Here is a 23538-nt window from a genome sequence, read left to right as displayed (position 1 = left end):
TTTGTTTTTGTATAATTACACCAAAATGTTTTTGTCCACTGTGGTACTCTAAGCTGGGGCCCACCTAATGCAAATATGTACTGACCCTGTCCTTATTAGGAAAAGCCTATGTGAACAGTCCATCCTGAGCCTTGGGCTCTGCAGATCACCACTATTTTAATTGTTACATTTGAGATTCCTAATCCTGAATGTCAGTGACTCATCTACGCCCCTGCTTATTCTGCTTAAGCCACCACCTTGTCTGTGGCATTAGACCATACTCAGTCATAAAGCCGTGATTATTACTTGAAAAACAGATCCCAAGCTATGGCTTTCATTTAACACATTTTACTGTGACTATCCGGATACAGAGTTATTTTGTTTGTTTTACAGTTCAGAATATCTTCATCCTGTTATTTCAAATTGTATACTCTTCATGTCACTAAACAAGCATCGATGTCATGCACAACTAACAAAACATAAATTGTATGTGATAAGAATGCAAAGGTATAAAACACCCCGGGGCAGATTTATGTTTCCTGGCGCATCCCTGCAAATCAGCAGGGATGCGCCAGGAAAGATGCGTCACGAAAGTTTACCCTTGCGCCACAATAGATGCGCCACATTTACAATGCAGCCCATCGTGGCGCAAGGATAAACAGATGCGTGACGCATCTGATGGCGGAAGGTTGGCGCATTGCTGGAGTTGCTTGCGACGCAGCTCCAGCAAGGCTCGGGGGTGCCCTATTGTTACAATGCTGCGTCAATCCTTACGCCTGCTTCAAGCAGGCGCAGGGTTTTGACGCAGCATGGCCGGAAATGTGACTGAGTGAAATCTTGTAGATTTCACTCAACCACTTTTCGGAGGCGTTCCTGCGCCAGAACGACCCCCCTGTGCAGGTACGCCCACATGTGGCGCAAGCTTTACAACTTGACGCATCTCCCTAGATGCGTCACGTTGTAAATGGGGCGCAACATGGCACAGGGTTTACGCCGCCGCTGCGTCACAATAGTGACGCAACGGCGGCGTAAAAGTGGCGCAAGTCCGTTATAAATCTGCCCCCCGTACCTTACTCTTAGCACAGTACACTTAAGAGAGTTCAGACAGGTTTAAGTATTCCAAAAATAAACAAACATGTCGAATTTTATATCCTCCTAAAAGGCAGAGCTTTATTCATGTCCCTAGTTTCACAAGGAGATATTATTTGTGTCCATACACGATAGAAATGATTTTGATGCCAGGGACATGTGTGTCTCTTGTGAACAGCTTTTACTGCCTCAGATTGCCAATATGATCCATGAACATAGAACAGTGTACAATAGAATGCGTGCTCAACATGAATTGCAACGCATTTTTCCTTTACTCTGAACAAAGAACGTATTTTTATTTTAAAAGGGGTAATGCGACACTACACCTGAATCCCCCTATCTTTTCAACCTGGATTGGTTCTCAATGGTGCACATCTGTGAGAGCAAAATGGTACCCCAAATGTAGATAACCCACATTTACCTCAATGTTTCCATATTTCCCTGGATCAGAGATAATGTTAAACTCAGTTTCATTAGACGATATGTCTCCTCATTGAAGCACCTCTCAAAGCATCAAATTCAGAGATACAATCAATAAAATTCCCACCCAATGAGTTCTACATCAATGAAAAGTTAAAAGGGTTTTATCACAGAATTCAAAATTAAGCTGTACAGAGTCAATGCATGAAGGCTTTGAAATGCAGAGCTATGCACGGAAAGCAAAAATCTGAAATTTTTTTAGGTCCCAAGTGGGCATCGAAATCAGGAAAGTAGCATACAGCATCCATTGTAGCATTAAGGAAAGCTCTGGGTCACCCCCAAAATAAAGGGTTTTAACACATTATTTCATATTGCATTAACACATAAGCACTGAACCACTACATGAAAAACTATTCAGCATCCTCAGCGTCTTCTATGATAATATTGTTCAGGGAGATGCTGTAACAGAACAATATACATTTAAAAACAAAATGTTATGTGAACGAATGGGGCACAGTAAACAAGTGGAAAAACCTTGTAAATACTTCAAACAGAACGGAGACGATTCCTTGAGAGCAGAATAGCAACGACAGTGGAAATAAACTATCACTGAACTATTAATGTTTTTTAAAAAGCTAATAATATTCGAGATGGTCATTGTCTGACTTAAACACCTAAGTTACTAGGTCCTATAGTTCAAGTACACACACTCTAATGTATTGTGAAGATGGGACACTATGGTAGGAAGATAGCTACCACTTCCTGCTCCAACTTCAATTGTAGGGTAGTTATACAAATTCTCACCATGAACGTTTCAAGAAAATGGAAGTTAAAAGATGTCATTTTATTTTGAGATTTTGTACTGTGGAAGTCAAAGTACCGTAGGAAATACAAAGATGGAGAAGGAGATGTTTCAGGATTTAGAAAAAAAATCGAAAGATGTCTGCATTACTGAAGAAAGAATCATGAATGTGGAAAAATATTTTCGTAAAGATGAAACTGAAAAAGAAGATCTGGGACGAGAGCCTCCCATCAATGGAGTCATTATCTATATATAAATTGCTGAAATAGATCATCTCTGTCATACTGCAAAGAAAGCATTCATTTTCCATAAACAGTTTTTAAATACTATCAGAATTTCCAAGATTCCATGGAGAGGGGAAGGCACATTTGTCATAATGTCTTCCTAACAGTGTAGATGATCAAATGCTTCTGTGATGCCAAATGATCAAATATCATGGTGGATCTATACATAGATTAATTTCTAACATCATCTCTGAGTACAACTTGGTGAGTCACATATTGAAGTTCAGTTTGCAAATAGCAATATTTTGATAAAAACTTTGCTGAAGCTGCTCTTCTGTCTCATGTTGTTATCCATTTGTCAAACAAGAAATTGTGTTCGAAGAAGATGCTTTTTAAGTGGGCAACTGGTTAGATGAGGTATTGAGAAGAGTTAATAGGCAGAGAGACTTGAGTGAATTTTGCAAAATACAGAGTAGCCTAAATTATAGGTTATATACGTGGAAATATCTGTTGCATGCTTATTAAATTAGATTAGTGTTCTAGATTTCAGAATACAGTAATGCTTAGGTGCATTCCAAGATTGTGCATAAACAGAATATTCATTATTCTACATAACAGTAGGTGATTCTGTTTTTTTCCATCCTTAATGGCCGATTGCTGGTGGACTTTTTTTTTTGCTTTTCTTCGCCTTTAGTTTGCACCGTCGTGTATTTTGCTTCACATATCAAATGACAGAACACTTTCCAGGCAGACTTGTAAAAGAGGTAACCTTTGCTAATGTAAATGACAACTACTGCATGTATACTACACCTTGATTATATACTATGAGGGGGTTTGTGGTGCAAGAGCATCATGAAGAATGAAGGATAATTATCACAAGAGAAATGCACTTTAATTTTGGTAATGTGCAATACAAAATATGTTTACTACCATTTTGAACTGTGGAAGGCAATCAATGCGAACAGGTTCACTTGCGTTAACGAAGGCAAAACATGGTCTGGAATGATTACTACATGCATGAATCCAGTAATACTTGCATTTTTGTACATATGACATATATATGTGGATCCTATTGGGAAGGTGAGGATTTCATGTGGTGTGTTTGAATTGTTTAGATGCTATATTCTTTTTTGTTGGTGCTAGATCATACTGGAGTTAGTGTAATTTGATGTCTTCTTTGTCTATAAGGGGGTGTATACGGATCGCCTCTATTAATATATGCGGCTTAAATGACCCGGTCAAAAGGCGCAGGATAAGGGAGGACATTCGAATCTTGAAGGCAGACATTATCTGCCTGCAAGAAACTCATGTTCCAGCTACTAATAAAAAAAATAATGGATTTTGATGGGTTTCAATTAATTTCATGGACAAGGCAGGATGGTAAAACTAGAGGTGTTGCAATATTGGCACGCAGGGGTCTGGCTTGTTTTACGCGAACTCTGTCAGATAAAGATGGTAGATGGGTTATAGTATAATGTTCAATTGACAGTAATATGTTTACCTTATGTTCTGTTTATGGACCTGTATTGGATGACCCTGAACTCTTTGATTGGTTGACTTTAGAATTGGTGGGTTGGCCCTCCCCAATTATACTGTGTGGGGATTTCAATATAAAACTGAGCTGTGCGATATCTAATCACCCCGAATTGATATATCAAGGGCGGAAGCCAAAAGTGTTTAAGTCTCTTTGTCATTTAAAGGAATTGCATGGGTTGGTTGACATATGGGCACAAACAGAAGGAAATGACCCGGGGTTTACTTACTTCTCCGCTCCGCATAAAACCCATGCACGATTGGATTTTTTTTTTCTGTCTCGGGAAATATGGTTCAGGGTAGTAAGATCCGAAAATTTCCAAGAGTTATGTCTGATCATAACCCTCTGGTCCTTGAACTGAATATTAAATGTCCAAAACTAATATCTAGCTGGACTTTTAAAAGGGCACTGTTAAGTAATAAGTCCTATATACAACATATGGCAAAATGGATCGACAGGTTTTTAGAGTACAATATGGGAAGTACGGGGGTTCAAAATGTTTGGGACACCCTCAAGGCAGGGATCAGGGGTGAAACGACGCAGTTTGGATGGGTGATGCAAAAGAAAGAGAGGAAAAAGATTAATGAGCTGTATGAAGCATTAGGAAAAGCTGAGACTAACCTTGTTAAAGTACTTTCAGACGGTGGGGCGGGTGAGACAGCACAAATTGCAATCACATTTGTTAAATCAGCTATAACCCAAATTTCATTTGACAAATCTGCTGGTAGATATCTAGCCTGGCAGTCTAAACTCTATGAATGTAGCGAATGGGTGGGTCATATGTTAGCTGTCCGGGCTAAAGAATATGAGTTATTAACACGGATTGCAGGAATTTTAGACCCAGATATTGGTCTGGTAACTGACACAGGTGCAATTCTTCTGGCTGTTCAGAGATTTTATCAGAAGCTATACTCGGAAGATATAGATGATAACTGTTGGATCCAATCTGAAACCGAGAGATATCTTAGAGAGACTAAAGTAAATAAATTGACCTCTTCAGACCAGGATATGCTGGATGCCCCGATTCGGCCAAAAGAATAACAAGCTGCTATAGATTCACTTTCACCAGGCAAAGCTGTAGGCCCCGATTTCTTGCCCGGCGAATTCTATAAGATCTTCCGAACTCAATTGGCTCCGATTATGCTGGAGATGTTTCTCCTAGTACAGAGTGGGGATACTCCTCCCGAATCCTGGAAAATGGCAAAGATTGCTATATTTTTAAAGAAAGGGAAAGTAGCGACAGACTTAGGGGCTTATAGGCCTATTACTTTGATTAACAGCGATATTAAAATTTACTCTAAGATTTTGGCAAATAGACTAGCATTAGTTATTAAAGATATTGTTTCTCCCCAGCAACACGGTTTTGTGCCTGGTCGGGAAACTATAGATCATATACGCCGGACAATCGCACTATTTGACTATACTAAGGTTACAGGAGACCCTATGGCTTTAATTTTGCTGGATGCTGAGAAGGCATTTGATAGGGCCTCCTGGCCTTTTTTATGGGCGGCCATGAAATATAATGGTATTGGTGAGGGATTTATAAGAGCTATTCAAACCATGTATAAAGATCCAAATGCCAGAATTGCATCAATGGGAATCCAGTCGGGGATAATCAATATATCACGCGGCACTAGGCAAGGGTGCCCATGTTCCCCCCTGTTATTTGCCATTTATATCGATCCTTTAATTAGGAAGATTTTGGCAGATCCAAGAATCCAAGCTGTACCGGCGAAAGGAGGGAACGTTAAAATTTTGGCATGTGCTGATGACTTAGCTATTATAACAACCGACCCCCGGTCTACTCTTGTGGAAATAAATAATTTAACGCTGCAATTTGGTTGTATTTCTGGTTATTATCCGAACGAATCTAAAACGCAAATTATTATTAATGATAAAATTATACTAACCGATCCACGGATAACATCAAGTGCTAGATATTTAGGAATTGAAATAAGCTCCAAAATCCAGGACATAGTTGATATCAATATGATACCATTAATACAGAAAATTAAATCTGACTCACAAAGAATGAATAAGCTACATTTGACATTAATGGGGAGAAGTAATTTCAAGAAGATGATATTTTTGCCTAAAATTCTATATTTTTTTAGAGCGATTCCCTTAGATATAAACAAAATCTGGTTTCAGAAACTTGATAAGGTAGTCTCATGGTTCTTATGGGCAGGGCAGCACCCCGGAAGGGCTCTTTGATATATGACTCTACCTAGAGATAGGGGAGGGTGGGCTGTCCCTAATTTTCAAATTTACTATTGGGCAACTGCGCTGAAACAGATAGGGGAATTGCTCAACGGGGGGAATCTGCAAGGTGGGGAAATATCAATTTATCGTTTGATTTATGGGATGGAAGCCAGAGGACTTCTTATGCGTCATATTGATTTTGCCTATTTTAAGAGTGTTAAATTTAAGGTTTTGTTTGGTGCTTATAGGGTTTGGACAGCAGTTAGGAAAAAGGTTGGGATCGGGCGGTTGCACATATACTCCCCTTTAGTAAATAACACTTTACTTCCGGTTATATTTCAAGACGTATATTTTAAACACTGGACTACAGAAGGTATTTGTTGTATAGGGGATTTTATTTCTGACACTAAAATTTTGACTTTTGATGCTTTAAAAGAGAAATTTGGGATCCAGAATAATTTAAAAAAAATAATATTTACAGATAAGGGATTTCTTTACGAGAAAATTAATGCCCAGGAATAGAATCCCTTTATTAGATATGATTTTTGGAGGGCAAGCCACTACATCTTCCTTATATAAACTCCTAAACGGTTTGATGGGGGACGATTTAGCCAAACATTTTGACAGATGGCAAATGGCTTTACATGCCAGGCAGGTGGAATGGGAAGATTCTCTTATGTATAGTCAAACGGCTTGTATTTCGGCAAGTTTGCAGGTACAATGTTTTAAAACTTGGTGTGATCTATACATAACTCCGGTGCGCATTTATAGATGGGGGGGGGGGGGGGCTTCGGGGATACATTGTTCTCGGTGCGGGTTTTTGGCAGCAGATAGCACACATATGTTTGCCTCCTGCCCCAGTCTAAATCAATTGTTCACGAAAGTGGAATCGCGTCTAGAATCTATATTTGGTTATTTATCCCATTGACCCCCCAGGTTATAATGCTTGGGATTTGTAATCAAGAAATAGAAGAGGTTAATAGGAAGTTGGTTTATATCATAATGGCCGTATTACGACTTTGTCTGGCTACTGCCTGCCTAGATCAGGATCTTCCATCAATACATGTATGGTTTAGTAAATTAATTTACTTTTATAACTGGGAGATTTCTGTGTTTAGGAGAAGAGGTAGCCGGGCAAGGGCTAAGGGGGAAAAGATATGGGAACCATTAACCAAGTGGCTTAATAAGGATTATTAGGTATTGGGTTGTAAAGTCCCCCTAGTTCGTTTGAATGGCTTATATTTTCTTTTTTATTCTCCTCCCCTGTTTGGATCCACCGGGGTGGGGGATTTTAATTTGAAAAACTCGACATCGGAGATGTTTCTTTTTCTTGCTTTGTATTTTGTTTTCAATTTTCTGTTTTGTCTCTGATGTCTCAATAAAAAATTTAAATTAAAAAAAACAAAAAAAAAAGTAATGAAATTGATCGCTTCAATATCATAGTTGGAGAGGGAATGTTAAATGAATCAATGCTAATTGTCCAATAGACATAACAGTGCCATGACTTTTGAATGTCATAATAAGAACCCTGATTGGTATCTTCATATGAAGATTAATTTGCAACAACCTCATTTATGCAACCAAGAAAATAAAAGAAAATACAACCTGATATAGTTTTTAAACATCTGCGTATTTCCAATATTTTACAGCTCATATTATCTTTGCTAACGACTTGAACTTCTCTGATAAGACTGAACTCTCAGTTCTGGCATTCGAAACCATGCTTGCAACACAAAATCATTGCATCCTTCCATGGTTTACATTTTTCTGCCAAAAATTGACCTTGATAGGATTATTTGGTACATTTTATGTGTTTCGTCAATTACATTTATCTTGTTTGAAATGAAGTATGAGAAGTATAGAGACCTCAAATGTTCGAGTTCAGGAGCCAGTGCTCTCAAACTTATTTGGGGAGGCGAGCAATTAATTTTTAGGTGTGCCCAATGACATAATGATAGACATAGCTTGTGAAAAGAAGCGACAAGCATCGCTTCTAAAGGTAGACATCTGAAATGTTCCTTTCCAAGTGCAACCATGTGATGTGTTTTCTTATTTTCTGATTAGGAGCCTGTGGGGATGGCACTGTTGAACTTTTTTGAGCACTGCCCTGTTTTTTGAGGACTTACCCATAATCTTATTCTCAGGGGCGTAGCTTCAGTGGGGTGAACCCCTAAAAAAATGCATCTTGTATTGGTAGTTGGGTCTGGAGGCCCTGAGTTGACTGTGTTACGACTGTGTTGGTTTTTCTCATCATTCCCATTTCACTAAGAGGTTTTAAGATCAGGAACTTAAATACATATAGTGACCAGTTTACCAGAAAAACAATAAATCTGCACCCACCGAAGTATTCTTTGGATGAGTGAAAACTTACTACTTGTAGGATTTCACAAACATTGGCAGTAGTAGGATTAGAAAGCTGGTGTGACTCAGGTTTCCAGGCATATTACAGGCAATTAAGCATCCAAAAGGTGAAGGACTGAATGCATACAAATAGTTTAACCACTGACAATTGCTCGGGGTAGCATTCTAACTCAGGGTATGTAAAACTTGCATAATTTGCTTTCATGTAATTACGCCAAAATGTTTTCGTCCACTGTGGTATTCTTCTAAACTGAGGCCCACCTAATGCAAATATGTACTGACCCTGTCCTTATTAGGAAAAACCTATGTGAACAGTCCATTCTGAGCCTTGGCTCTGCAGATCACCACTATTTTAATTGTTACATTTGAGATTCCTAATTTTGAATGTCAGTGACTCATCTACGCCCCTGCTTATTCTGCTTCAGCCACCACCTTGTCTGTGGCATTAGACCATGCTCAGTTATGAAGCCGTGACTTGAAAAACAGATCCCAAGCTATGGCTTTCATTTAACACATTTTACTGTGACTATCCGGATACAGAGTTATTTTGTTTGTTTTACAGTTCAGAATATCTTCATCCTGTTATTTCAAATTGTATACTCTTCATGTCACCAAACAAGCATTGATGTCATGCACAACTAACAAAACATAAATTGTATGTGATAAGAATGCAAAGGTATAAAACACCCTGTACCTTACTCATCGCACATTACACTTAAGAGAGTTCAGACAGGTTTAAGTATTCCAAAAATAAACAAACAGGTTGAATTTTATATCCTCCTAAAAGGCAGAGCTTTATTCATGTCCCTAGTTTCACAAGGAGATAATATTTGTGTCCATACACGATAGAAATTATTTTGATGCCAGGGATATGTGTGTCTCTTGTGAACAGCTTTTATTGCCTCAGTTTGCCAATATGATCCATGAACATAGAACAGTGTTTGCCTTTAAACATCGCATTGCATTCAAGGATTAAAATTGAGTAGAAATGGGCTACAATAGAATGCGTGCTCAACATGACTTGCAATGCATTTTTCCTTTACTCTGAACAAAGAACATATTTTTATTTTAAAAGGGGTAATGCGACCCTACACCTGAATCCCCTTATCTTTTCAACCTAGATTGGTTCTCAATGGTGCACATCCGTGAGAGCAAAATGGTACCCCAAAATCTAGATAACCCACATTTACCTCAATGTTTCCATATTTCCCTGGATCAGAGATAATGTTAAACTCAGTTTCATTAGACAATATGTCTCCTCATTAAGGCACCTCTCAAAGCATCAAATTCAGAGATACAATCAATAAAATTCCCACCCAATGAGTTTACATCAATGAAAAGTTAAAAGGGTTTTATCACAGAATTCAAAATGAAGCGGTACAGAGTCAATGCATGAAGGGTTTGAAATGCAGAGCTATGCACGGAAAGCAAAAATCTGAAATTGTTTTAGGTCCCAAGTGGGCATCGAAATCAGGAAAGTAGCATACAGCATCCATTGTAGCATTAAGGAAAGCTCTGGGTCACCCCCAAAATAAAGGATTTTAACACATTATTTCATATTGCATTAACACATAAGCACTGAACCACTACATGAAAAACTATTCAGCATCCTCAGCGTCTTCTATGATAATATTGTTCAGGGAGATGCTACAACAGAACAATATACATTCAAAAACAAAATGTTATGTGAACGAATGGGGCACAGTAAACAAGTGGAAAAACCTTGTAAATACTTCAAACAGAACGGAGACGATTCCTTGAGAGCAGAATAGCAACGACAGTGGAAATAAACTATCACTGAACTATTAATGTTTTTTAAAAAGCTAATAATATTCGAGATGGTCATTGTCTGACTTAAACACCTAAGTTACTAGGTCCTATAGTTCAAGTACACACACTCTAATGTATTGTGAAGATGGGACACTATGGTAGGAAGATAGCTACCACTTCCTGCTCCAACTTCAATTGGAGGGTAGTTATACAAATTCTCACCATGAACGTTTCAAGAAAATGAAAGTTAAAAGATGTCATTTTATTTTGAGATTTTGTACTGTGGAACTCAAAGTACCGTAGGAAATACAAAGATGGCGAAGGAGATGTTTCAGGATTTAGAAAAAAAATCGAAAGATGTCTGGATTACTGAAGAAAGAATCATGAATGTGGAAAAATATTTTCGTAAAGATGAAACTGAAAAAGAAGATCTGGGACGAGAGCCTCCCATCAATGGAGTCATTATCTATATATAAATTGCTGAAATAGATCATCTCTGTCATACTGCAAAGAAAGCATTCATTTTCCATAAACAGTTTTTAAATACTATCAGAATTTCCAAGATTCCATGGAGAGGGGAAGGCACATTTTTCATAATGTCTTCCTAACAGTGTAGATGATCAAATGCTTCTGTGATGCCAAATGATCAAATATCATGGTGGATCTATACATAGATTAATTTCTAACAACATCTCTGAGTACAAATCGGTGAGTCACATATTGAAGTTCAGTTTGCAAATAGCAATATTTTGATAAAACTTTGCTGAAGCTGCTCTTCTGTCTCATGTTGTTATCCATTTGTCAAACATGCAATTGTGTTCGAAGAAGATACTTTTTAAGTGAGCAACTGGTTAGATGAGGTATTGAGAAGAGTTAATAAGCAGAGAGACGTGAGTTAATTTTGCAAAATACAGAGTAGCCTAAATTATAGGTTATATATGTGGAAATATCTGTTGCATGCTTATTAAATTAGATTAGTGTTCTAGATTTCAGAATACAGTAATGCTTTGGTGCATTCCAATATTGTGCATAAACAGAATACAGCATCCTTACATTATATATGATAACATATGCATATTTCAGCACCATAACATTTTTAGTTTCATTATTCTACATAACAATAGGTGATTCTGTTTTTTTCCATCCTTAATGGCCGATTGCTGGTGGACTTTTTTTTTGCTTTTCTTCGCCTTTAGTTTGCACCGTCGTGTATTTTGCTTCACATATCAAATGGCAGAACACTTTCCAGGCAGACTTGTAAAAGAGGTAACCTTTGCTAATGTAAATGACAACTACTGTATGTATACTACACCTTGATTATATACTATGAGGGGGTTTGTGGTGCAAGAGCATCATGAAGAATGAAGAATAATTATCACAAGAGAAATGCACTTTAATTTTGGTAATGTGCAATACAAAATATGTTTACTACCATTTTGAACTGTGGAAAGCAATCAATGCGAACAGGTTCACTTGCGTTAACGAAGGCAAAACATGGTCTGGAATGATTACTATATGCATGAATCCAGTAACATTTGCATTTTTGTACATATGACATATATATGATCATGGACAGCGATGGTTCCCTAAGCCTGAGGCGCCCACTCATCCAATGGTGAGAGATGAAGCTTAATCCTGGAACTCTTGCTGCATGAGTCTGTCATGTTATAGAAGGGTATTCCATATACAATGGCAAAGCACAGAAATATGCAGCTGAAGTGAAGCAATGGATAAGGCAGCATCCTCCAATTCTTGCACTCAGAAAGTATACACAGTAAGAACGATGGAACATAAAACAAATCAAAGACTATTCTACAAAGTAAACATGGATGACCACACTCTGAAAAGGCTAACAAGCACCTAGTCACCCATAATTACAATATAACATAAATACTCCGTGCAGTGCACAGATACTTACTTTACCCTAATAGCAGGAACATCCACGACCCTACTCATTGAATAGGGCGTTTTCAAGACTTTTTGCCAGTGGACTAGTATGCACGTCACAGCTGATGCTAGCAAAATAATCAAGAATAATGCCTCCTGAATTGAGACTTTGATCTTACAGTGAGAGCAGAAGGCCTTCTGGAGTAGAAAGGGAAAGGCTTCTAGCACGGCTGGTCCGCGTGTCTTTGAGAGGCCTCATAAATCTTGAGTAAGGCAATGCAGCAGCAATTGCTGTGTTTCCTTACTTTGCGCCCGGGAGCCATTCCATAGACAATGTGGTGGGTTTCCCTCAAAACCCATGGATTTTGATGCTGAACGTGGAACCAGAACGTTATCATACTTCTTCCTTCTAAAAAATGAAATGAATCCTTCAGCAAGAAACACCTAAACACCCACCAACATCAATCTTAATTCCTTGAAGAATAAATAAGATGAAAAAAACAATGAGACATAAAAACATAAAAAGATCAAAATGACCAACCATCCCAGAAGCATCACGATTAACATCTCACAAAATCATGAAGATAACTTGGGCTTTTACAAACCCTTACACTCTTACGAGTTGGCCGACGATCCTCACGGGAGGAGATACCCTCTGAAGAATCAGTCTCACAAAAACTGTTACGAGCTGGACTAACATGAACAACCCGACTATGATTCCAGAAACGTCCATCATTGGTTTTAACTGCAGTTTTTGCCTTTGTTGTGTGTTTGGGGGGAGGGGGTGGGATGGGGGGGGGGGTGGATCCTATTGGGAAGGTGAGGATTTCATGTGGTGTTTTTGAATTGTTTAGATGCTATATTCTTCTTTTTTTGGTGCTAGATCATACTGGAGTTAGTGTAATTTGATGTCTTCTTTGTCTATAAGGGGGTGTATACGGATCGCCTCTATTAATATATGCGGCTTAAATGACCCGGTCAAAAGGCGCAGGATAAGGGAGGACATTTGAATCTTGAAGGCAGACATTATCTGCCTGCAAGAAACTCATGTTCCAGCTACTAATAAAAAAATTATGGATTTTGATGGGTTTCAATTAATTTCATGGACAAGGCAGGATGGTAAAACTAGAAGTATTGCAATATTGGCACGCAGGGGTCTGGCTTGTTTTACGCGAACTCTTTCAGATAAAGATGGTAGATGGGTTATAGTACAATGTTCAATTGACAGTAATATGTTTACCTTATGTTCTGTTTATGGACCTGTATTGGATGACCCTGAACTCTTTGATTGGTTGACTTTAGAATTGGTGGGTTGGCCCTCCCCAATTATACTGTGTGGGGATTTCAATATAAAACTGAGCTGTGCGATATCTTATCACCACGAATTGATTTATCAAGGGCGGAAGCCAAAAGTGTTTAAGTCTCTTTGTCATTTAAAGGAATTGCATGGGTTGGTTGATATATGGGCACAAACAGAAGGAAATGACCCGGGGTTTACTTACTTCTCCGCTCCGCATAAAACCCATGCACAATTGGATTTTTTTTTTCTGTCTCGGGAAATATGGATCAGGGTAGTAAGATCCGAAAATTTCCAAGAGTTATGTCTGATCATAACCCTCTGGTCCTTGAACTGAATATTAAATTTCCAAAACTAATATCTAGCTGGACTTTTAACAGGGCACTGTTAAGTAATAAGTCCTATATAGAACATATGGCAAAATGGATCGACAGGTTTTTAGAGTACAATATGGGAAGTACGGGGGTTCAAAATGTTTGGGACACCCTCAAGGCAGGAATCAGGGGTGAAACGACGCAGTTTGGATGGGTGATGCAAAAGAAAGCGAGGAAAAAGATTAATGAGCTGTATGAAGCATTAGGAAAAGCTGAGACTAACCTTGTTAAAGTACTTTCAGACGGTGGGGCAGGTGAGACAGCACAAATTGCAATCACAATTGTTAAATCAGCTATAACCCAAATTTCATTTGACAAATCTGCTGGTAGATATCTAGCCTGGCGGTCTAAACTCTATGAATGTAGCGAAAGGGTGGGTCATATGTTAGCTGTCCGGGCTAAAGAAAATGAGTTATTAACGCGGATTGCAGGAATTTTAGACCCAGATATTGGTCTGGTAACTGACACAGGTGCAATTCTTCTGGCTTTTCAGAGATTTTATCAGAAGCTATACTCGGAAGATATAGATGATAACTGTTGGATCCAATCTGAAACCGAGAGATATCTTAGAGAGACTAAAGTAAATAAATTGACCTCTTCAGACCAGGATATGCTGGATGCCCCGATTCGGCCGGAAGAATTACAAGCTGCTATAGATTCACTTTCACCAGGCAAAGCTGTAGGCCCCGATTTCTTGCCCGACGAATTCTATAAGATCTTCCGAACTCAATTGGCTCCGATTATGCTGGAGATGTTTCTCTTAGTACAGAGTGGGGATACTCCTCCCGAATCCTGGAAAATGGCAAAGATTGCTATATTTTTAAAGAAAGGGAAAGTAGCGACAGACTTAGGGGCTTATAGGCCTATTACTTTGATTAACAGCGATATTAAAATTTACTCTAAGATTTTGGCAAATAGACTAGCATTAGTTATTAAAGATATTGTTTCTCCCCAGCAACACGGTTTTGTGCCTGGTCGGGAAACTATAGATCATATACGCCGGACAATCGCACTATTTGACTATACTAAGGTTACAGGAGACCCTATGGCTTTAATTTTGCTGGATGCTGAGAAGGCATTTGATAGTGCCTCCTGGCCTTTTTTATGGGCGGCCATGAAATATAATGGTATTGGTGAGGGATTTATAAGAGCTATTCAAACCATGTATAAAGATCCAAGTGCCAGAATTGCATCAATGGGAACCTAGTCGGGGATAATCAATATATCACGCGGCACTAGGCAAGGGTGCCCATGTTCCCCCCCTGTTATTTGCCATTTATATTGATCCTTTAATTAGGAAGATTTTGGCAGATCCAAAAATCCAAGCTGTACCGGCGAAAGGAGGGAACGTTAAAATTTTGGCATGTGCTGATGACTTAGCTATTATAACAACCGACCCCCGGTCTACTCTTGTGGAAATAAATAATTTAACGCTGCAATTTGGCAATATTTCTGGTTATTATCTGAACTAATCTAAAACGCAATTATTATTAATGATAAAATTATACTAACCGATCCACGGATAACATCAAGTGCTAGATATTTGGGAATTATAATAAGCTCCAAAATCCAGGACATAGTTGATATCAATATGATACCATTAATACAGAAAATAAATCCGACTCACAAAGAATGAATAAGCTACATTTGACATTAATGGGGAGAAGTAATTTCATTAAGATGATATTTTTGCCTAAAATTCTATATTTTTTTAGAGCGATTCCCTTAGATATAAACAAAATCTGGTTTCAGAAACTTGATAAGGTAGTCTCATGGTTCTTATGGGCAGGGCAGCACCCCGGAAGGGCTGTTAGATATATGACTCTACCTAGAGATAGGGGAGGGTGGGCTGTCCCTAATTTTCAAATTTACTATTGGGCAACTGCGCTTAAATAGATAGGGGAATTGCTCAATGGGGGGAATCTGCTAGGTGGGGAAATATCAATTTATCGTTTGATTTATGGGATAGAAGCCAGAGGACTTCTTATGCGTCATATTGATTTTGCCTATTTTAAGAGGGTTAAATTTAAGGTTTTGTTTGGTGCTTATAAGGTCTGGACAGCAGTTAGGAAAAAGGTTGGGTTCGGGCGGTTGCACATATACTCCCCTTTAGTAAATAACACTTTACTTCCAGTTATATTTCAAGACGTATATTTTAAACACTGGACTACAGAAGGTATTTGTGGTATAGGGGATTTTATTTCTGACACTAAAATTTTGACTTTTGATGCTTTAAAAGAGAAATTTGGGATCAAGAATAATTTAAAAAAAAATATTTACAGATAAGGGATTTCTTTACGAGAAAATTAATGTCCAGGAATAGAATCCCTTTATTAGATATGATTTTTGGAGGGCAAGCCACTACATCTTCCTTATATAAACTCCTAAACGGTTTGATGGGGGACGATTTAGCCAAACATTTTGACAGATGGCAAATGGCTTTACATGCCGGACAGGTGGAATGGGAAGATTCTCCTATGTATAGTCAAACGGCTTGTATTTCGGCAAGTTTGCAGGTACAATGTTTTAAAACTTGGTGTGATCTATACATAACTCCGGTGCGCATTTATCGATGGGGGGGGGGGTGGTTTCGGGGATACATTGCTCTCGGTGTGGGTTTTTGGCAGCAGATAGCACACATATGTTTGCCTCCTGCCCCAGTCTAAATCAATTGTTCACAAAAGTGGAATCGCGTCTAGAATCTATTTTTGGTTATTTAGTCCCATTGACCCCCCAGGTTATAATGCTTGGGATTTGTAATCATGAAATAGAAGAGGTTAATAGGAAGTTGGTTTATATCATAATGGCCGTATTACGACTTTGTCTGGCTACTGCCTGCCTAGATCAGGATCCTCCATCAATACATGTGTGGTTTAGTAAATTAATTTACTTTTATAACTGGGAGATTTCTGTGTTTAGGAGAAGAGGTAGCCGGGCAAGGGCTAAGGGGGAAAAGATGTGGGAACCATTAACCAAGTGGCTTAATAAGGATTATTAGGTATTGGGTTGTAAAGTCCCCCTAGTTCGTTTGAATGGCTTATATTTTCTTTTTTATTCTCCTCCCCTGTTTGGATCCACCGGGGTGGGGGATTTTCATTTGAAAAACTCGACATCGGAGATGTTTCTTTTTCTTGCTTTGTATTTTGTTGTCAATTTTCTGTTTTGTCTCTGATGTCTCAATAAAAAATTTAAATTAAAAAAACAAAAAAAAAAGTAATGAAATTGATCGCTTCAATATCATAGTTGGAGAGGGAAAGTTAAATGAATCAATGCTAATTGTCCAATAGACATAAAAGTGCCATGACTTTTGAATGTCATAATAAGAACCCTGATTGGTATCTTCATATGAAGATTAATTTGCAACAACCTCTCCGTCATGAGCACAGCTCAACCGTGGCTCATGACGGAGTGGCTCCGTCATGAGCGCAGCGCCACCGCGCTGCCCCCCCGCACCCACCAGCGCTGCGGCGGAATTCCCACCGCAGCGAAGGGGTTAAGGAAAGCTCTGGCTCACCCACAAAATAAAGGATTTTAACACATTATTTCATATTGCATTAACACATAAGCACTGAACCACTACATGAAAAACTATTCAGCATCCTCAGCGTCTTCTATGATAATATTGTTCAGGGAGATGCTAGAACAGAACAAGATACATTTAAAAACAAAATGTTATGTGAACGAATGGGACACAGTAAACAAGTGGAAAAACCTTGTAAATACTTCAAACAGAACGGAGACGATTCCTTGAGAGCAGAATAGCAACGACAGTGGAAATAAACTATCACTGAACTATTAATGTTTTTTAAAAAGCTAATAATATTCGAGATGGTCATTGTCTGACTTAAACACCTAAGTTACTAGGTCCTATAGTTCAAGTACACACACTCTAATGTATTGTGAAGATGGGACACTATGGTAGGAAGATAGCTACCACTTCCTGCTCCAACTTCAATTGGAGGGTAGTTATACAAATTCTCACCATGAACGTTTCAAGAAAATGAAAGTTAAAAGATGTCATTTTATTTTGAGATTTTGTACTGTGGAACTCAAAGTACCGTAGGAAATACAAAGATGGCGAAGGAGATGTTTCAGGATTTAGAAAAAAAATCGAAAGATGTCTGCATTACTGAAGAAAGAATCATGAATGTGGAAAAATATTTTCGTAAAGATGAAACTGAAAAAGAAGATCTGGGACGAGAGCCTCCCATCAATGGAGTCATTATCTATATATAAATTGCTGAAATAGATCATCTCTGTCATACTTCAAAGAAGGAATTCATTTTCCATAAACAGTTTTTAAATACTATCAGAATTTCCAAGATTCCATGGAGAGGGAAAGGCACATTTGTCATAATGTCTTCCTAACAGTGTAGATGATCAAATGCTTCTGTGATGCCAAATGATCAAATATCATGGTGGATCTATACATAGATTAATTTCTAACATCATCTCTGAGTACAACTCGGTGAGTCACATATTGAAGTTCAGTTTGCAAATAGCAATATTTTGATAAAACTTTGCTGAAGCTGCTCTTCTGTCTCATGTTGTTATCCATTTGTCAAACATGCAATTGTGTTCGAAGAAGATACTTTTTAAGTGAGCAACTGGTTAGATGAGGTATTGAGAAGAGTTAATAAGCAGAGAGACTTGAGTGAATTTTGCAAAATACAGAGTAGCCTAAATTATAGGTTATATATGTGGAAATATCTGTTGCATACTTATTAAATTAGATTAGTGTTCTAGATTTCAGAATACAGTAATGCTTAGGTGCATTCCAAGAGTGTGCATAAACAGAATATTCATTATTCTACATAATAGTAGGTGATTCTGTTTTTTTCCATCCTTAATGGCCGATTGCTGGTGGACTTTTTTTTTGCTTTTCTTCGCCTTTAGTTTGCACCGTCGTGTATTTTGCTTCACATATCAAATGGCAGAACACTTTCCAGGCAGACTTGTAAAAGAGGTAACCTTTGCTAATGTAAATGACAACTACTGTATGTATACTACACCTTGATTATATACTATGAGGGGGTTTGTGGTGCAAGAGCATCATGAAGAATGAAGGATAATTAATCTTATCACAAGAAAAATGCACTTCAATGATTGTTTAATTTAGGTAATGTGCAATACAAAATATGCTTACTACCATTTTGAACTGTGGAAGGCAATCAATGCGAACAGGTTCACTTGCGTTAACGAAGGCAGAACATGGTCTGGAATGATTACTACATGCATGAATCCAGTAACACTTGCATTTTTGTACATATGACATATATATGATCATGAACAACGATGGTTCCCTAAGCCTGAGGCGCCCACTCATCCAATGGTGAGAGATGAAGCTTAATCCTGGAACTCTTGCTGCATGAGTCTGTCATGTTATAGAAGGGTATTCCATATACAATGGCAAAGCACAGAAATATGCAGCTGAAGTGAAGCAATGGATAAGGCAGCATCCTCCAATTCTTGCACTCAGAAAGTATACACAGTAAGAACGATGGAACATAAAACACATCAAAGACTATTCTACAAAGTAAACATGGATGACCACACTCTGAAAAGGCTAACTAGCACCTATTCACCCATAATTACAATATAACATAAATACTCCGTGCAGTGCACAGATACTTACTTTACCCTAATAGCAGGAACATCCACGACCCTACTCATTGAATAGGGCGTTTTAAAGACTTTTTGCCAGTGGACTAGTATGTATGTCACAGCTGATGCTAGCAAAATAATCAAGAATAATGCCTCCTGAATTAAGACTTTGATTTTACAGTTAGAGCAGAAGGCCTTCTGGAGTAGAAAGGGAAAGGCTTCTAGCACGGCTGGTCCGCGTGTCTTTGAGAGGCCTCATAAATCTTGATTAAGGCAATGCAGCAGCAATCGCTGTGTTGCCTTACTTTGCACCCGGGAGCCATTCCATAGACAATGTGGTGGGTTTCCCTCAAAACCCATGGATTTTGATGCTGCCCCAGATTTACAAAATCACGGAAACCTGGGAAGTGTCAAATTGGTACGCCTTCCGAGGTGAGGTGTAACAAGGATAAATATGTCTATTTCTCCTAGTTTTTTCTAATCTGCAGCACACATAGCAAGAGGAAAACACTCTTAGGATTGTTTTATGCAGGAAGGTGTGCCTTCCTGCATAAACAAATCCTGCATGCAATGGAGTCGCCCTTGCACCACGGTGCAAGGATGCCAATGTGGATGCAAGGCTCACTAAATTGGAGCAGTGTGGGGCAGTTCTTATGGATAGAGGGAGGCTGTTCCATTTCCTGGGTGCATAGATGAAAAAGGCCCGTTGTCTTGCTTTTTCTTTTTTGTACTTCTTAGTCTACAGTCTGATGGTGTCCTGATTGTTGGTGTGCCAAGATCCAACAGATTTGGTAAGCTTGTGTGAAGGATAGGCAGGAATGAGGTTTGTGATTCAGCTGGTTTTGAAGATGATCATATTTCTTTAAGCCCTAGATGAGCTGCTATGCATAGGTTTCCTGTATAGGGTGACAGTGAAGAGTCTGGGAGGCCATGGAGTAGAGTATTACCACCATCAAGGTGCAAGAGTACAAGCGCGTGAACAGAAGTACTGAAGTCACTTTCTAAAAAAACAGAGTAACTTTCTTTAGAAGAAAGAGCAGGTATCTGGTTGTCTTTTGTTTTAGGCAATGTGTTCCATGAAGGAGAGCTTGGTGTCCAGGGAGAATCCAAGTGATTTGGCATTTGGTGAGAGTTGGGATTTGAAGCCCTTGTGATAAGCCATTGAACAAGACTTGCACTACATCTTAATTGTTGTTCTTGACAAATGACAGGAATTCTGTTTTGGTTGGGTTGAGCTTTAGGTAGGCACTAGACATCCAGGTCTGGATGATTTGCAAGCATTGTTCGTGGCACTGGATGCTTCAAGCAGAGGAAACTTTCAACTATAAATGTGGATCATCAGCATATTGGTGAACTTTAATGCTATCTGTGAGTAGAGCACCAAGTGGTTCTATGTAAAGCTTAAAGATGACAGGGTAAGTTTGAGACTATTACTGCTCTAGGAAGGCGGGGCAGGCATCGGACATGCCGCAGATATGGCGGTCGTTCCGGCCTCCCCGAGGACCACACAGGGGCGGGCCTGTCTTGCGCAATGGTGACGCGACAGGCACGCCCCGCCAATGGTTGGTCTCCGTGTTGTTGGTGCGTGCCCCGGAAGTGATTATAATCACTTACGGGGCACGCGTCGCATCAACGCTAGGCCGGTTAGAACCGGCCTGGCCTGTTTAGCGTTTAGAATAAAAGGCTGACGTCCTCTTTGCTCGCCGCTTCCACAGCCTGCCCTTAAGGACAACAGCCTCGCTAGGAGGCTGTATTTTAAAATTGCTCTAATGTTAGCCCTCTATTTGGCATTTTAGATGATGTACCCCAAGTGCTGGCCTGATTCTATGTGCCTGGCTTTGGATCTAGTGAGGGCCTTTGTTACCAGAAAGCTGTGGTACATGCTTACGTTTTTTTTCTAGTACGAGTTTGGAAAGCAAATAGGTGGTTTGAAGTGATATATTGCATTCCCTCTGCTAATGTAAGCACAAGCAATGTCATTTCTAGTCAATTTCCTGTCAAAAGGGGACAAGGCAGGGCTGCCTGCTGTCCCTTCTCCATTTTTCCCTGATAGTTAACCTTTAGCAGGAAGGATTCAGGGGATTAGTGTGGACTGGGGTTTCAGAACAAGAGATATCACCCACACTATCCACTTATAGGAAGAAAACATCCTGATATATGTTAGGGAGGACAATGTTGATTTATCCTGTGTATAGTGTCAGTGTTAGACCTGACTCCTTGGTGTGGTTTCCCCAGTCTTTTTGCCCTGCCTCCTGTGTGCTTGATTTCGTTTCTGCTGGTCTAGATGCTTTGGGCACTTTGCGCCTGCTGATCAGTGCCAAAGTGCCAGTTTTTCCTATGTAAATTGTGTTTATGCATTGCTGTTTCCATGATTGGCTTATTTGATTTACTAATAAGTCCTTAGTAAAGTGCACTGAGTGTGCTCAAGGCCTGTAAATCAAATGCTGCTATTGGGTCTGCAGCACTGATTGTACCACCCACACAAGCAGCCTTTCAAAAGGTTTTCAGACCTGTCACTGCAGTGTCTGTTTGTAGTTTTTAATGCCATGTCGATCTAGCAAGTGCACCCACTTGTCAGGTCCTAATCTTCCCTTTTTACAGATAAGATCTATCAAAATAAGGTAGGCCCAATGTACTCCTGTGGGCAGGGTGCAGTGTGGGGGAAAGGTAGGACATGTACTGGTGTTATTTTGAATGTCCTGATGGTGAAATACTGAGCATTTCATTTTTCGCTATTGAAAGGCTATCCGTCGCCTAGACTTACATGGGAGTTTATTTGTAACATCTTACAAGTATAACTTTCCATTTAGACAAGATGGATAAATGGAGTTTAGGCTCTCTAAACTCAGAATTTAATAACACATATTTTAGTAAATATGTTTTTTAAATTGTGTGTTTGAAAATGCCACATATAGAAAGTGGGCATTTTCTTGCTTAGCCATCCTATCTGCCTCTGCTGGGTTGCGTATTGACTGTCTGGTTTTGGAGTGACAGGAGCTGAGGATGTGCATTCACTGTAGACAGCCACTGGCGGGGTTGACGTGTGTCCTTCCTTTCCTGGATGACTCAGAGATGAGCTGAATAGACCTGGGCTGAAGTTGGAGTAGTAACTGGTTTGGACTGAGCTGAGAGGCTTTTTGCCAGAAGAGAACAAATGAAAATGTGGTATAAATATTGGGACCCAGACCCCAGACCTTTTGAATACTTCTGGACTCAAGAGGAGTATCTGCCATGAGATGAGCTGGAGAAAATGTATGGAGGAGTGCTGCCACATTGCTGAGGCTTGCTGTAGAGCTTGCCTCCTGTTCTGAAGTCTCAGGGACACAAATACTTCATTTGCTCTCTCCTCCTGCACCTGGAACTGCAGTTTCATCTGCCACAGAGGGAAGAAGCAACAACACCACCGGTGATTGACACTGCGACTTGCAAGGAAGCCGCGGGCACCGCTTGTGATGCTCATGATGCACCACCTCGACTCACACTGCAGGTCCAACCTTACCAATGCCGGTGCTTTATCATCGTGGAGCCAATACCTGACATGGGTGACCTCCCAAATCCATCAACACCGCACAATCGTAAGGAACCGCCGCCTCATCACCATCGTGACGTCACCTCCACGGCAACAGTAAGGAACAAATGCCTTACTTCCATTGTGGTCGTAAGGAACCACTGCCACCTGGTGCCAATGAGGCACCACCTCCCCGACGCTGTGCACCGTCTTTGTTTTCCTTGCTTACCATGGTACTGTTCTTTGGGGTCTGTGTGACTCCAGGTCCGACACCGCACACCTCGCAATCATAATAGCCCCAGGTGGATCTATTTGTTGCTACAAGCCTTATTTTTGTGAATAGCCAATTTTTGATGACATCTTGATATATGAATGGTGGATTTTAGTCATTTTGGTGTTGTTTTGCTTAGATAAAGATTACCTATTTTTCTGAACTTGAGTGGTGTCCAATTGTAGTCTTTTTCCGGCGTTACTGTATGTGTGCACA

Source organism: Triturus cristatus, chromosome 4_1 (assembly GCF_964204655.1).
Source record: "Triturus cristatus chromosome 4_1, aTriCri1.1, whole genome shotgun sequence".
NCBI lineage: Eukaryota > Metazoa > Chordata > Amphibia > Caudata > Salamandridae > Triturus > Triturus cristatus.
The sequence above is the reverse complement of the archived record's forward strand: the minus strand, read 5'-3'. Positions refer to the sequence as shown.